The 15,539-nt window shown below is 33.8% G+C and overlaps 7 non-coding genes across 7 annotated transcripts; all 7 read right to left on the bottom strand.

Annotated features, from left to right (window-relative positions):
- Window positions 1–684: 684 nt before the first annotated feature.
- On the bottom strand, window positions 685–757 carry Trnaa-cgc (transfer RNA alanine (anticodon CGC)). The gene has a single exon. It is a non-coding gene; the product is annotated as a tRNA-Ala (tRNA).
- A 2,037-nt stretch (window positions 758–2,794) lies between these two features.
- On the bottom strand, window positions 2,795–2,867 carry Trnaa-ugc (transfer RNA alanine (anticodon UGC)). Its single transcript has one exon. It is a non-coding gene; the product is annotated as a tRNA-Ala (tRNA).
- Window positions 2,868–3,226: 359 nt separating this feature from the next.
- On the bottom strand, window positions 3,227–3,299 carry Trnaa-ugc (transfer RNA alanine (anticodon UGC)). Its single transcript has one exon. It is a non-coding gene; the product is annotated as a tRNA-Ala (tRNA).
- Window positions 3,300–3,442: 143 nt separating this feature from the next.
- Window positions 3,443–3,515, bottom strand: Trnaa-ugc (transfer RNA alanine (anticodon UGC)). Its single transcript has one exon. It is a non-coding gene; the product is annotated as a tRNA-Ala (tRNA).
- A 143-nt stretch (window positions 3,516–3,658) lies between these two features.
- Trnaa-ugc (transfer RNA alanine (anticodon UGC)) lies at window positions 3,659–3,731 on the bottom strand. The gene has a single exon. It is a non-coding gene; the product is annotated as a tRNA-Ala (tRNA).
- Window positions 3,732–4,301: 570 nt separating this feature from the next.
- On the bottom strand, window positions 4,302–4,374 carry Trnaa-agc (transfer RNA alanine (anticodon AGC)). Its single transcript has one exon. It is a non-coding gene; the product is annotated as a tRNA-Ala (tRNA).
- A 2,298-nt stretch (window positions 4,375–6,672) lies between these two features.
- Trnaa-cgc (transfer RNA alanine (anticodon CGC)) lies at window positions 6,673–6,745 on the bottom strand. Its single transcript has one exon. It is a non-coding gene; the product is annotated as a tRNA-Ala (tRNA).
- Window positions 6,746–15,539: the final 8,794 nt, after the last annotated feature.

Genomic DNA, 15,539 nt, shown 5'->3' with positions numbered 1-15,539 from the left:
TGTAACGATAACGAAAATAAACTTTAACCAACATTATTGGAGAACCCGGGCATTTATCCCGGTACCTCTCAAATGCGAAGTTAGCGCTCTACCATCTGAGCTAGTTCCCCATCTATACAATTACACGAATCCAGTAGATATTTTATTAATCTTCATATTGTCACCAGCATTGATGCGATAAAATATATACATTAGTTAAAAATCTCATCAAAAAAATGTAACGGTACCGATAATAAACTTTTACCAACATTATTGGAGAACCCGGGCATTGATCCCGGTACCTCTCACGTGCTAAGCGAGCGCTCTACCATCTGAGCTAGTTCCACATCTATACAATTACACGAATCCAGTAGCTATTTTGTTACTGTTCATATTGTCACCAGTATTTTTGCGATAAAATATATTTAGTAGTTAAATCTCATCAAAAAAATGTAACAATACCGGAAATAAACTTTAACCAACATTATTGGAGAACACGGGCATTGATCCCGGTACCTCTCACATATGCTAAGCGAGCGCTCTACCATCTGAGCTAGTTCCCCGTATGTAGAATTACAAGAAACCAGTAACTATTTTATTACTGTTCATATTGTCACCAGTATTATTACGATGAAATATATACATTATTTAAAAATCTCATCAAAAAAATGTAACGGTACCGATAATAAACTTTAACCAACATATTGGAGAACCCGGGCATTGATCCCGGTACCTCTCACATGCGAAGCGAGCGCTCTACCATCTGAGCTAGTTCCCCATCTATACAATTACACGAATCCAGGAGCTATTTTTTTGCTGTTCATATTGTCACCAGTATTGTTGCAATGAAATATATACAGTAGTTTAAAATCTCAAAAAATGTAACAGTACCGGAAATAAACTTTAACCAACGTTATTGGAGAACCCGGGCATTGATCACGGTACCTCTCATATGCTAAGCGAACGCCCTACCGTCTGAGCTAGTTCCCCGTATGTACAATTACAAGAAACCAGTAACTATTTATTACTTTTCATATTTTCACCAGTATTGTTGCGATAAAATATATATAGTAGTTAAAAATCTCAGGCAAAAATGTAACATTACCGGAAATAAACTTTAACCAACATTATTGGAGAACCCGGTCATTGATCCCGGTACCTCTCACATGCAAAGCGAGCGCTCTACCATATGAGCTAGTTTCCCATCTATACAATTACACGAATCCAGTAGCTATTTTGTTACTGTTCATATTGTCACCAGTATTATTACGATGAAATATATACATTAGTTAAAAATCTCATCAAAAAAATGTAACGGTAACGATAATAAACTTTAACCAACATAACTGGAGAACCCGGGCATTGATCCCGGTACCTCTCACATGCTAAGCGAGTGCTCTACCATCTGAGCTAGTTCCCCATCTATACAATTACTGTACACGAATCCAGTAGCTATTTTGTTACTGTTCATATTGTCACCAGTATTGTTGCGATAAAATATATATAGTAGTTAAAAATCTCATCCAAAAAATGTGACAGTTCATATTGTCACCAGTATTTTTGAGATAAAATATATATAGTAGTTAAAAACCTCAGCAAGAAATGTAACAATATAAATAAACTTTAACCAACATTATTGGAGAACCCGGGCATTGATCGCGGTACCTCTCACATGCAAAGCGAGCGCTCTACCATCTGGAAAATCTCAAACAATTTTCCAGTACCGGAAATAAACTTTAACCAACATTATTGGAAAACCCGGGCATTGATCCCGGTACCTCCCACATGCAAAGCGAGCGCTCTACCATCGGAGCTAGTTCCCCATCTATACAATTACACAAATCCAGTAGCTATTTTGTTACTGTTCATATTGTCACCAGTATTATTACGATGAAATATATACATTAGTTAAAAATCTCATCAAAAAAATGTAACGGACCGATAATAAACTTTTACCAACATTATTGGCGAACTCGGGCATTTATCCCCGGTACCTCTCACATGCAAAACGACCGCTCTACCATCTGAGCTAGTTCCCCATAGTTACAATTGCACGAAACCAGTAGATATTTTATTAATCTTCATATTGTCACCAGTATTGATGCGATAAAATATATATAGTAGTTAAAAATCTCAGCAAGAAATGTAACAATACCGGAAATAAACTTTAACCAACATTATTGGAGAACCCGGGCATTGATCCAGGTACCTCCCACATGCAAAGCGAGCGCTCTACCATCGGAGCTAGTTCCCCATCTATACAATTACACAAATCCAGTAGCTATTTTGTTACTGTTCATATTGTCACCAGTATTATTACGATGAAATATATACATTAGTTAAAAATCTCATCAAAAAAATGTAACGGACCGATAATAAACTTTTACCAACATTATTGGCGAACTCGGGCATTTATCCCCGGTACCTCTCACATGCAAAACGACCGCTCTACCATCTGAGCTAGTTCCCCATAGTTACAATTGCACGAAACCAGTAGATATTTTATTAATCTTCATATTGTCACCAGTATTGATGCGATAAAATATATACAGTATAGTTTAAAATCTCAAAAAATTTGACAGTACCGGAAATAAACTTTAACCAACATTATTGGAGAACCCGGTACATCTCACATGCTAAGCGAGCGCTCTACCATCTGAGCTAGTTCCCCATCTAAACAATTACACGAATCCAGTAGCTTTTTTGTTATTTTTCATATTGTCACCAGTATTGTTGCGATAAAATATATATAGTAGTTAAAAATCTCATAAAAAAAAATGTAACAGTACCGGTAATAAACTTTAACCAACATTATTGGAGAACCCGGGCATTGATCCCGGTACCTCTCACATGCAAAGCGAGCGCTCTACCATCTGAGCTAGTTCCCCATCTATACAATTACACGAATCCTGTAGCTATTTTGTTACTGTTCATATTTTCACCAGTATTATGACGATGAAATATATACATTAGTTAAAAATCTCATCAAAAAAATGTAACGGTAACGATAATAAACTTTAACCAATATTATTGGAGAACCCGGGCATTTATCCCGGTACCTCTCAAATGCGAAGTGAGCGCTCTACCATCTGAGCTAGTTCCCCATCTATACAATTACACGAATCCAGTAGCTATTTTGTTACTGTTCATATTGTCACCAGTATTATTACGATGAAATAAATACAATAGTTAAAAATCTCATCAAAAAAATGTAACGGTAACGATAATAAACTTTAACCAACATTACTGGAGAACCCGGGCATTGATCCCGGTACCTCTCACATGCAAAGCGAGCGCTCTACCATCTGAGCTAGTTCCCCATCTATACAATTACACGAATCCAGTAGCTTTTTTGTTACTGTTTATATTGTAACCAGTATTATTACAATGAAATATATACATTAGTTAAAAATCTCACCAAAAAAATGTAACAGTACCGGTAATAAACTTTAACCAACATTATTGGAGAACCCGGGCATTGATCCCGGTACCTCTCACATGCAAGGCGAGCGCTCTACCATCTGAGCTAGTTCCCCATATATACAATTGCACGAAACCAGTAGATATTTTATTAATCTTCATATTGTCACCAGTATTGATGCGATAAAATATATATAGTAGTTAAAAATCTCATAAAATAAATATAACAGTACCGGTAATAAACTTTAACCAACATTATTGGAGAACCCGGGCATTGATCCCGGTACCTCTCACATGCAAAGCGAGCGCTCTACCATCTGAGCTAGTTCCCCATCTATACAATTACACGAATCCTGTAGCTATTTTGTTACTGTTCATATTGTCACCAGTATTATGACGATGAAATATATACATTAGTTAAAAATCTCATCAAAAAAATGTAACGGTAACGATAATAAACTTTAACCAATATTATTGGAGAACCCGGGCATTTATCCCGGTACCTCTCAAATGCGAAGTGAGCGCTCTACCACCTGAGCTAGTTCCCCATCTATACAATTACACGAATCCAGTAGCTATTTTGTTACTGTTCATATTGTCACAAGTATTATTACGATGAAATATATACATTAGTTAAAAATCTCATCAAAAAAATGTAACGGACCGATAATAAACTTTTACCAACATTATTGGCGAACTCGGGCATTTATCCCGGTACCTCTCACATGCGAAACGACCGCTCTACCATCTGAGCTAGTTCCCCATAGTTACAATTGCACGAAACCAGTAGATATTTTATTAATCTTCATATTGTCACCAGTATTGTCGCGATAAAATATATACAGTAGCTTAAAATGTCCAAAAATGTGACAGTACCGGAAATAAACTTTAACCAACATTATTGGAGAACCCGGGCATTGATCCCGGTACCTCTCACATGCTAAGCGAGCGCTCTACCATCTGAGCTAGTTCCCCATCTATACAATCACACGAATCCAGTAGCTATTTTCTTACTGTTCATATTGTCACCAGTATTATTACGATGAGATATATACATTAGTTAAAAATCTCAACAAAAAAATGTAACGGTACCGATAATAAACTTTAACCAACATTATTGGAGAACTCGGGCATTGATCCCGGTACCTCTCAAATGCGAAGCGAGTGCTCTACCATCTGAGCTAGTTCCACATCTATACAATTACACGAATCCAGTAGCTATTTTGTTACTGTTCATATTGTCACCAGTTTTTTTGCGATAAAATATATATAGTAGTTAGAAATCTCAGCAAGAAATGTAACAATACCGGAAATAAACTTTAACCAACATTATTGGAGAACCCGGGCATTGATCCCGGTACCTCTCACATGCAAAGCGAGCGCTCTACCATCTGAGCTACTTCCCCATATATACAATTGCACGAAACCAGTAGATATTTTATTAATCTTCATATTGTCACCAGTATTGTTACGATCAAATACATACAGTAGTTTAACATCTAAAAAAATGTAACAGTACCGGAAATAAACTTTAACCAACATTATTGGAGAACCTGAGCATTGATCCCGGTACCTCTCACATGCATGCTAAGCGAGCGCTCTACCATCTGAGCTAGTTTCCCATATATACAATACTGCACAAAACCAGAAGATATTTGATTAATCTTCATATTGTCACCAGTATTGTTGTGATAAAATATATATAGTAGTTAAAAATCTAAGCCAAGAATGTAACAATACCGGAAATAAACTTTAACCAACATTATTGGAGAACACGGGCATTGTTCCCCGTACCTCTCACATGCTAAGCGAGCGCTCTACCGTGTGAGCTAGTTCCACGTATGTAGAATTACAAGAAACCAGTAACTATTTTATTACTGTTCATATTGTCACCAGTATTATTACGATGAAATATATACATTAGTTAAAAATCTCATCAAAAAAATGTAACGGTACCGATAATAAACTTTAACCAATATATTATTGGAGAACCCGGGCATTGATCCCGGTACCTCTCACATGCGAAGCGAGCGCTCTAACATCTGAGCTATTTCCCCATATATACAATTGCACGAAACCAGTAACTATTTTATTAATCTTCATATTGTCACCAGTATTTTTGAGATAAAATATATACAGTAGTTTAAAATCTCAAAAAATGTAACGGTACCGGGAAATAAACTTTAACCAACGTTATTGGAGAACCCGGGCATTGATCACGGTACCTCTCACATGCTAAGCGAACGCTCTACAGTCTGAGCTAGTTCCCCGTATGTAGAATTACAAGAAACCAGTAACTATTTTATTACTGTTCATATTTCCACCAGTATTGTTGCGATAAAATATATATAGTAGTTAAAAATCTGAGGCAAAAATGTAACATTACCGGAAATAAACTTTAATCAACATTATTGGTGAACCCGGGCATTGATCCTGGTACCTCTCACATGCAAAGCGAGCGCTCTCCCATCTGAGCTAGTTCCCCATCTATACACTTACACGAATCCAGTAGCTATTTTGTTACTGTTCATATTGTCACCAGTTTTGTTGCGATGAAATATATACATTAGTTAAAAATCTCATAAAAAAAATGTAACAGTACCGGTAATAAACTTTAACCAACATTATTGGAGAACCCGTGCATTGATCCCGGTACCTCTCAAATGCGAAGCGCGCGCTCTACCATCTGAGCTAGCTCCCAATATATACAATTGCACGAAACCAGTAGATATTTTATTAATCTTCATATTGTCACCAGTTTTTTTGCGATACAATATATATAGTAGTTAAAAATCTCAGCAAGAAATGTAACAAAACCGGAAATAACCTTTAACCAACATTATTAGAGAACCCGGGCATTGATCCCGGTACCTCTCACATGCAAAGTGAGCACTCTACCATCTGAGCTATTTCCCCTTCTATACAATTGCACGAAACCAGTAGATATTTTATTAATCTTCATATTGTCACCAGTATTGTTACGATCAAATACATACAGTAGTTTAAAATCTAAAAAAATGTAACAGTACCGGAAATAAACTTTAACCAACATTATTGGAGAACCTGAGCATTGATCCCGGTACCTCTCACATGCTAAGCGAGCGCTCTACCGTGTGAGCTAGTTCCACGTATGTAGAATTACAAGAAACCAGTAACTATTTTATTACTGTTCATATTGTCACCAGTATTATTACGATGAAATATATACATTAGTTAAAAATCTCATCAAAAAAATGTAACGGTACCGATAATAAACTTTAACCAATATATTATTGGAGAACCCGGGCATTGATCCCGGTACCTCTCACATGCGAAGCGAGCGCTCTACCATCTGAGCTAGTTCCCCATATATACAATTGCACGAAACCAGTAGATATTTTATTAATCTTCATATTGTCACCAGTATTTTTGAGATAAAATATATACAGTAGTTTAAAATCTCAAAAAATGTAACAGTACCGGAAATAAAGTTTAACCAACGTTATTGGAGAACCCGGGCATTCATCACGGTACCTCTCATATGCTAAGCGAACGCTCTACCGTCTGAGCTAGTTCCCCGTATGTAGAATTACAAGAAACCAGTAACTATTTTATTACTGTTCATATTTTCACCAGTATTGTTGCGATAAAATATATATAGTAGTTAAAAATCTGAGGCAAAAATGTAACATTACCGGAAATAAACTTTAACCAACATTATTGGCGAACCCGGGCATTGATCCTGGTACCTCTCACATGCAAAGCGAGCGCTCTCCCATCTGAGCTAGTTCCCAATCTATACACTTACACGAATCCAGTAGCTATTTTGTTACTGTTCTTATTGTCACCAGTATTATTACGATGAAATATATACATTAGTTAAAAATCTCATCAAAAAAATGTAACGGTACCGATAATAAACTTTAACCAACATTATTGGAGAACCCGGGCATTGATCCCGGTACCTCTCAAATGCGAAGCGCGCGCTCTACCATCTGAGCTAGCTCCCAATATATACAATTGCACGAAACCAGTAGATATTTTATTAATCTTCATATTGTCACCAGTTTTTTTGCGATACAATATATATAGTAGTTAAAAATCTCAGCAAGAAATGTAACAAAACCGGAAATAACCTTTAACCAACATTATTAGAGAACCCGGGCATTGTTCCCGGTACCTCTCACATGCAAAGCGAGCGCTCTACCATCTGAGCTATTTCCCCTTCTATACAATTGCACGAAACCAGTAGATATTTTATTAATCTTCATATTGTCACCAGTATTGTTACGATCAAATACATACAGTAGTTTAAAATCTAAACAAGAAATATTTCTTACAAAAAACGCCGCGTAACTTTTTGACTGGACAGTTGTAAGAACAGTCTTCATTAATTTAATATAATATAATAGGTCGGCCAATCAAAACGCAAGTGAACAATTGGGACTTTACTTGTGATTTATGTCATTGGCCTGTCAGCACAGTCGTTTCTTTCTAGAATTAAACGCACAAACTTGTATTGGGAATAATTTATGTTTATGTGGTTATTACTATCGCATTTAGGTATTGATAATAATAATAATATGGCTTTTGAATATACAGTATAATTACTGTCTGTAGAATAACATTTATACATTTTTTCGGTTCGCGATGAAAAGTTATATGAATGGATTTGTAATAGGTATTTATAATAATAGTATATGGGTTTTATTATTGCTAAGCTATCACCAAATCGCGTTATACCATTATTTCTCAGGGTTTTTTGCACCATTGATCAATACCAAACGCTTATCGGTATTATAGTTTTTAATGAATCATTACATTAATAAAAATACCCAATTAAATCAATCGCGTCAGTCCAATTCCGACTTATGTTTCGATCACATAGTTCTCTGTCTACACTGTCCCAACTAGTTTAACAAAAAAAGTATGATGTGCCCAAATATGGTAGTGATATGCCCGAATATCGTAGTGGACATCGTCATGTCTATATAATATGGGCACATCATATTTAGTTTGATAGTATAGACAGAGCTTAAGGATTATATTTAAAAAATGTTTTCTTACATTTTGAAAAAAAGTATTTATTTGTTTATAAGCCCAATTTTCCAGTCTTAATTTTACATTTTGAAAAAAAAAGTATTTTATTTGTTGATAAGCCCAATTGTGCAGTCTTATTTACATTTTGAACGAAAGTATTTATTTGTTGATAAGCCCAATTTTGCAGTCTTATTTTACATTTTAAACGAAAGATATATTTGTTGATAAGCCGAATTTCCAGTTTAATAATAATGACCCCTTCCACAGTGCTTATACCATATAAATTTTACATGATATTGACCGTGGGTTCTTTACGCCTCTGATGCATTTGTTTTTATTGTACCTTTTTAATAGATTATTATATGTTTAGGCCTAATCACACCCAATTTAATGAAACGGTCAGATTCCGATTTCAATTGAACGAAAGTAGTACTGTATTTATTATTCATTGATAAGCCAAGGGTCCCATGGCGTTAGCCGATATCTGGAGCATTTGACTCATGTCAACCTGTAACACAAATCATTTTTCAAAATCTAAAGAAAGAACCTCACACGTCTTTTTTTGTGAGTGATACACTATGGATATGCCCATGGAAATAATATGTGGACATTGCAAACAATCATAGGCCTACAGTAACAAACATAACATGGCTAATAAGCATAACATTCAGACTTGTTTGTTTTCTAGTGGATTTTTATTTACTTTAGCATGTAGAATAAAACTAGTAACAGTGGCTATATTAATAATTATTATACTGATTATCCTTGATGTTATCGCGTCTAATAATAAAATATTTTGTTGTTGATAAGCCCAATTTTTCAGCCTTGATTTTATATTTTGAACGAAAGTATTTATTTGTTGATAAGCCCAATTTTGCAGTCTTAATAATGACCTTTCCACAGTGCATTTTACATGATATTGACTGAGGGTTTTTACGCCTCTATAGCCACTGATCAATACCACAATTAATGTACTTTTTTAAATGAATATTGAAATGTTTCAACATACCCAATTAAAAAAAACGGTCCGTTTTCGAGTTCAATCTTTTGATTAGAGAGGTTGGAGTTTCATTTTGAACGAAAGTATTTATTTGATTGATAAGCCAAATTTCTAGTCCTAATGATTTGAGATTCAACGGGTTTTGCTTTCAATTGTATAATAATATAATTATATATATATATATATATATATGATGAAGGGCTAGTGTTGCCCGAAAGCTCTGCTAACATTTCTGGCTGTTTACTTTATCGTTTTGATTTAGCTTTTCGCTTTTTATTTTTGTATCTCCATTGAGATCCAGCCACTGATACCCACAGCATTGTCATTTTTCTCAGTAATTTGCCTTTGGATTTATATATATATATATATATATATATATATATATATATATATATATATATATATATATATATATATATATATATATATAAAAATATAATATTAAGTATAATTATGAATTCACCAACACTTTCAAGCCCAATAACAATGATCCCGGCCCCGAGTTTTTGTAGACCGGACTTCCATGCACAGCCACATGTTAAGGAATATGAATCTCTTTATGATTTTAATATGGTTCGAAATGATATTACACAACAACGATTAGACTGCAACTGTGCAAGAGTCCAACTAATAAAATCGGAATGATCAATTAATTGAACATTTACAGCATAAGGCCCATACACTAGGACGATAACGATCGACGATAAATAGACAAATGTGCATTTTTAATACATAAACCAAAAGAAATATAAACAATTCCTTTGATGAAAATTATATTTTCACACGTCCAATCAAATGACGTCATGTCATTTCACCAATAATATCGTGACAATACAGCGATTTTATTGTTTTTATTTATCATGACGTCATTTGATTGGAATTTGAAAAACATTATTTTTATCAAAGACAGCATAAATGATTATCCTATAGGTCTAGAACGAAAACCTTTCTATTTTCTTTTGGTTTATGTAAAAAAAATGCATGCTATATATTTATAGTCCGTCGTTATCGTCATAGTGTAATTGGGCCTTTTTATACAAAAAAAAATAAATTAATTACGAAGTTACATGTCATTTTCACCTATCACAAAAAAACTAACCTTTTCAACACTAATTAATTGTTACGAAGCCAATTTATATTATATATTTCATTAAAACTGAACTTTACGGTAAATGAAGAGTAAGTATCAGTTAATATGAATAATATAACTAGTAGGTCTATGAACTTGCGTCCAGACACAGAACTGTGACATTACTATCATAAATGTTGAAACCACTTATAAAACCTTTTTTTAAAGAAAATATAATTGTGTTAGGAGAAGGCTAATAAACAAATAAATAATGTACAAACCTTTTTCTGGATTAATTAATGGAGCAGGCGTTCCTATACTAATAATCTGCTGCTGCTACCTAGACTGATTTTTCACCTTCTGACGATAATTGATTGAGCCCCCCACGGCATCTGATAACCAAAAAAAAATTTACCAGGACTGTTTCAATGATTTAATATCTGACGGCGTATTATTATAACATTGGCCTAGATTGACAGTCAAAAGAAAGTCATTGTAAATACATCCCTTTATGTTGACAGAGCCAAAATAAAGTTTTGACCATTATCGAATGATTGTTTGACAGTGACTTATTATATACCGGCCTGGTTGACAGCAAAAACGAAGTTATTATTTATTGAACAAGATTTCACAGATTTCCGTCTACATCTCAATAATACTGTATTATCAGCAAGGCTTTCATATAGACTCTCTTCTCCCAGACGTTTTTTGGGTCCAGCAGCTACCTATAAATCATAGTCGAGTTTCCAAATTCACAAAACTGTCAGCCTTAGATACTAAAGCTACCGCTATGAAACAGCTTATTAATGAATGTGTCCTCCTGGGACATAGCTGGCTAGAGCCGCGGCGCGAAAAATGTAACAGTACCGGAAATAAACTTTAACCAACATTATTGGAGAACCTGAGCATTGATCCCGGTACCTCTCACATGCTAAGCGAGCGCTCTACCATCTGAGCTAGTTCCCCATATATACAATACTGCACAAAACCAGTAGATATTTGATTAATCTTCATATTGTCACCAGTATATTTGCGATAAAATTATATATAGGCCTAGTAGTTAAAAATCTAAGCCAAGAATGTAACAATACCGGAAATAAACTTTAACCAACATTATTGGAGAACACGGGCATTGATCCCGGTACCTCTCACATGCTAAGCGAGCGCTCTAACATCTGAGCTATTCCCCCATATATACAATTGCACGAAACCAGTAACTATTTTATTAATCTTCATATTGTCACCAGTATTTTTGAGATAAAATATATACAGTAGTTTAAAATCTTCAAAAGGTTTATACGCAAAAAATGTTATAAACCCTGGAAAAATTAATAAATACCCTTGTAATTCTATTATAAACAAGCTTTCAGAAATAGAAAAAGAAAATTGTGAAGGTTACGTCACTATTGATGAATGTAAAAAGGCCATTTCAATGATGGAAAAAAATAAAACACCTGGATCGGATGGTCTAAGTGTTGAATTTTATGTGTTCTTTTGGAATAATATTAAACATTTGATTTGCGATGCGTTAAATGAAAGTTATAATTCTCAAGAATTATCCTTTTCGCAAAAACGACGTGTAATCACCATTTTGTTCAAGGATGGAGAAAGAGAAAATTTGAATAATTGGCGTCCCATTACCCTCTTAAACACCGATTACAAAATTCTTGCACATGTATTAAGTAACAGACTTAAAATGGTTATTAAATCAATAGTAAGTTCAGACCAAAAAGGTTATATAAAAGGCCGTTTCGCTGGTGAAAACATTCGGTTAATAGAAGACCTGCTTTATTATACAGAGTGTAATGATATCGAAGGGGCAATAATTACCGTAGATTTTAAGAAGGCTTTTGACTCTATTAGTAGAGATTTTATATTCAATGTTCTAGAAAAGTTTAACTTTGGAATGTTCTTTTGTAACTGGGTAAAAGTATTATACAATAACGTTGAATGTGTCACAGTTAACAATGGTTGGGTTTCAAACAATTTTAAAATGGAAAGAGGTATTAGACAAGGTTGTCCTCTATCTGGTCTGTTATTCATTTTAGTGGTTGAAGTAATGGCATTTAGAATAAGAAACAAAGATGACTATAAGGGTATTAAACTTCCAAATAATGAAAATAACATAGAAGCTAGAATAAGCCAATTAGCCGATGATACTGTTTTGTATGTTGGTAATGACAAAAGTATTAAGTCAGCAGTCAGTGTAATTGAACGTTTTTGTGAAGTATCTGGAATGACACTAAATAAAAAAAACAAGCACGAATGTGCAATACTCGGGGTACAGCGAAAGAAGCTGTATACAGACGTATACAGTTAGAAAGTTAAAGAAAAATAGGTTTCGCCAGGGCTCGAACCGGGACCTTCTGCGTGTTAAGCAGACTTGACAACGACTACACTACGAAACCTCTTACATTAAAATTGTGGGTTACAGAAAGTTTTTTAATCCATTTAAATTACAAATAAATGGTAATAAGCACAAAGCAAAATAAACATGTGTAAAAGTGATAATTACCGATTACACAAAATAAGTATTTTAAAAAATAATAATAAGATATACTGTGTATAATTATCATATTGCGTATACAGTACTTTTCACCATAAAGTTTTAAAAAAAAGGTTTAGCCCGGGCTCGAACCAGGTACCTTCTGCGTATTGAGCAAACGTGATAACCACTACGCCAAGAAGCCGCATATAACTACATAACGCTGTGGTGTGTGTCACACATTGTGGCTTCTTAATTAAACAAATTAATTAACAAAAAAGCACGAATGTGCAATACTCGGGGTACAGCGAAAGAAGCTGTATACAGACGTATACAGTTATTTCACCATAAAGTAAAAGAAACCCGAGGTTTCGCCAAGGCTCGAACCGGGACCTTCTGCGTGTTAAGCAGACTTGACAACCACTACACTACGAAAACCACTTACACTAAAAATGTGGGTTACAGAAAGTTTTTTAATCCATTTAAATTACAAATAAATATGGTAATAAGCACAAAGAAAAATAAACATGTGTAAAAGTGATAATTACCGATTACACAAAATAAGTATTTAAAAAAATAATAAAAATAAGATATACTGTGTATAATTATCATATTGCGTATAGAGTACTTTTCACCATAACGTTTAAAAAAAAGGTTTCGTCCGGGCTCGAACCAGGTACCTTCTGCGTGTTAAGCAAACGTGATAACCACTACGCCAAGAATCCGCATATAACCATATAACTACATAACGCTGTGGTGTGTGTCACACATTGTGGATTCTTAATTAAACAAATTAATTAACAAAAAATTAAAAATCCGGCTCTATAGCTTTGAGGACATGTCCCTGTAGTATGTTCATGCCAAATCCCAGCTCAATACTACAACGAATAAGGGAGGAGTAGTACTTTAAAAATCGCACTTTTTACTCAATAGTGTCCAGATGGAGGAAGAAGAGGAGAAAATGAGTAAGTCCTAGACTCGGGTACCTCGAGTAAAAACCAATGCTTTTTGGATTGGTAAATGGAAGAACAGAATAGATAGACCTTTAGAATTAAATTGGGTAAAACACCTGATCAAAATTTTAGGCATATATGTAGGGTATAATACAGAAGAATGTACCAGAAAAAAACTGGGATGTTAAATTAATAGAGCTAGAAAAGACTTTAAAACAATGGAATGCTAGAAATCTCTCAATTTTTGGTAGAATAATAATCCTAAAAAGTCTTGCACTATCTAAATTAACATATGCTGCAAATATCACTGATGTTCCAAAATATGTATATACACAAGTTACAAATCTAATATATAATTTTATTTGGAACAAAAAAATGGAAAAGATAAAAAGAAAAACTCTAATTGGTGATGTTGAGATGGGAGGCATTAAAATGCCTGATTTTACTCTTCATGTTAACGCACTCATGTGTGGCTGGTTAAAAAGAATTATGAATGATGATGGTGCTAAATGGAAAAATATTCCAATGTATTATATTAAAAAAATATGTGATGTTAATGTTTTACTTAATATGTCATGTTATAACATTATTGATGTTAATTCTGATAAAATTCCACTGTTTTACAAAAATATGATAAAAGCCTACATAAATTATAACAGAATCTCTAAAAAAAAACCTGAAACTTATAACGATATAATGAATGACCAACTGTGGGGAAACCACTACGTTAAACTAAAAAAAAAATCGCTTTTCTACAAGCATTGGATTGACAGTGGCATTATCAGTATTAAAGACATTGTTAATAAGAACACTTTTTTAACATCAAACGAAATACTGGTGAAACTACAATGTAAAACAAACTGGTTAAATGAGTATTTGTGCATTATTAAGGCAATACCAATTCAATGGAAACGTATTATTAAGGAGGTAGATATTTTCAATTGTGATGATAATGATGAATTAGTTGGGACCAAGTATGAGATTAATACTACTAAACTAATATACTCATGGTTTGTGAAAGAATATTTCATTATTCCAATGTCACAACTAAAATGGGAAGAGTACTTCAATGATAACAACATTGATTTGAAAACTTCTTGGTTACGGAAAGTATGTAAAATGAAAGATAAGAAACTAGCATAATTCAATTATAAGATGTTACATAGAATACTGCCTACCAACAAACGGCTGTATCAGTGGAAAGTTAAGGTAACACAAACGTGTGACAAATGTGGAGAAATTGAAAATGAAAATCATTTGTTTTTTAGTTATAGATTTATTCAAAAATATTGGAGGAAACTGGTAGTACTGAGCTATTATTGGTTTTTTTTATCATGTATATAAATATATTGTATAATCCGGGTTGTAAAATGAAAACAAACAAATGAAAATGTGTGAACTATTTTAAAACGGGATAGATGATAATGATGATCCTGTCAAGTGTAAAACAAAATATAAGAAAATTAATGAAAAAAGGAGTAATACAGAATTCATATATGTAAAAATGTTACTTATGAACTGTAACGACATTTACAAGTTAAATAATACGATTTTATGTAATATGAGATAATATGAATGTGAATAAAAGTGGTGTTTGCGCCACAAAAGAGAAAA

Source organism: Antedon mediterranea, chromosome 4 (genome assembly GCF_964355755.1).
Source record: "Antedon mediterranea chromosome 4, ecAntMedi1.1, whole genome shotgun sequence".
NCBI lineage: Eukaryota > Metazoa > Echinodermata > Crinoidea > Comatulida > Antedonidae > Antedon > Antedon mediterranea.
The sequence above is the reverse complement of the archived record's forward strand: the minus strand, read 5'-3'. Positions and strand labels throughout refer to the sequence as shown.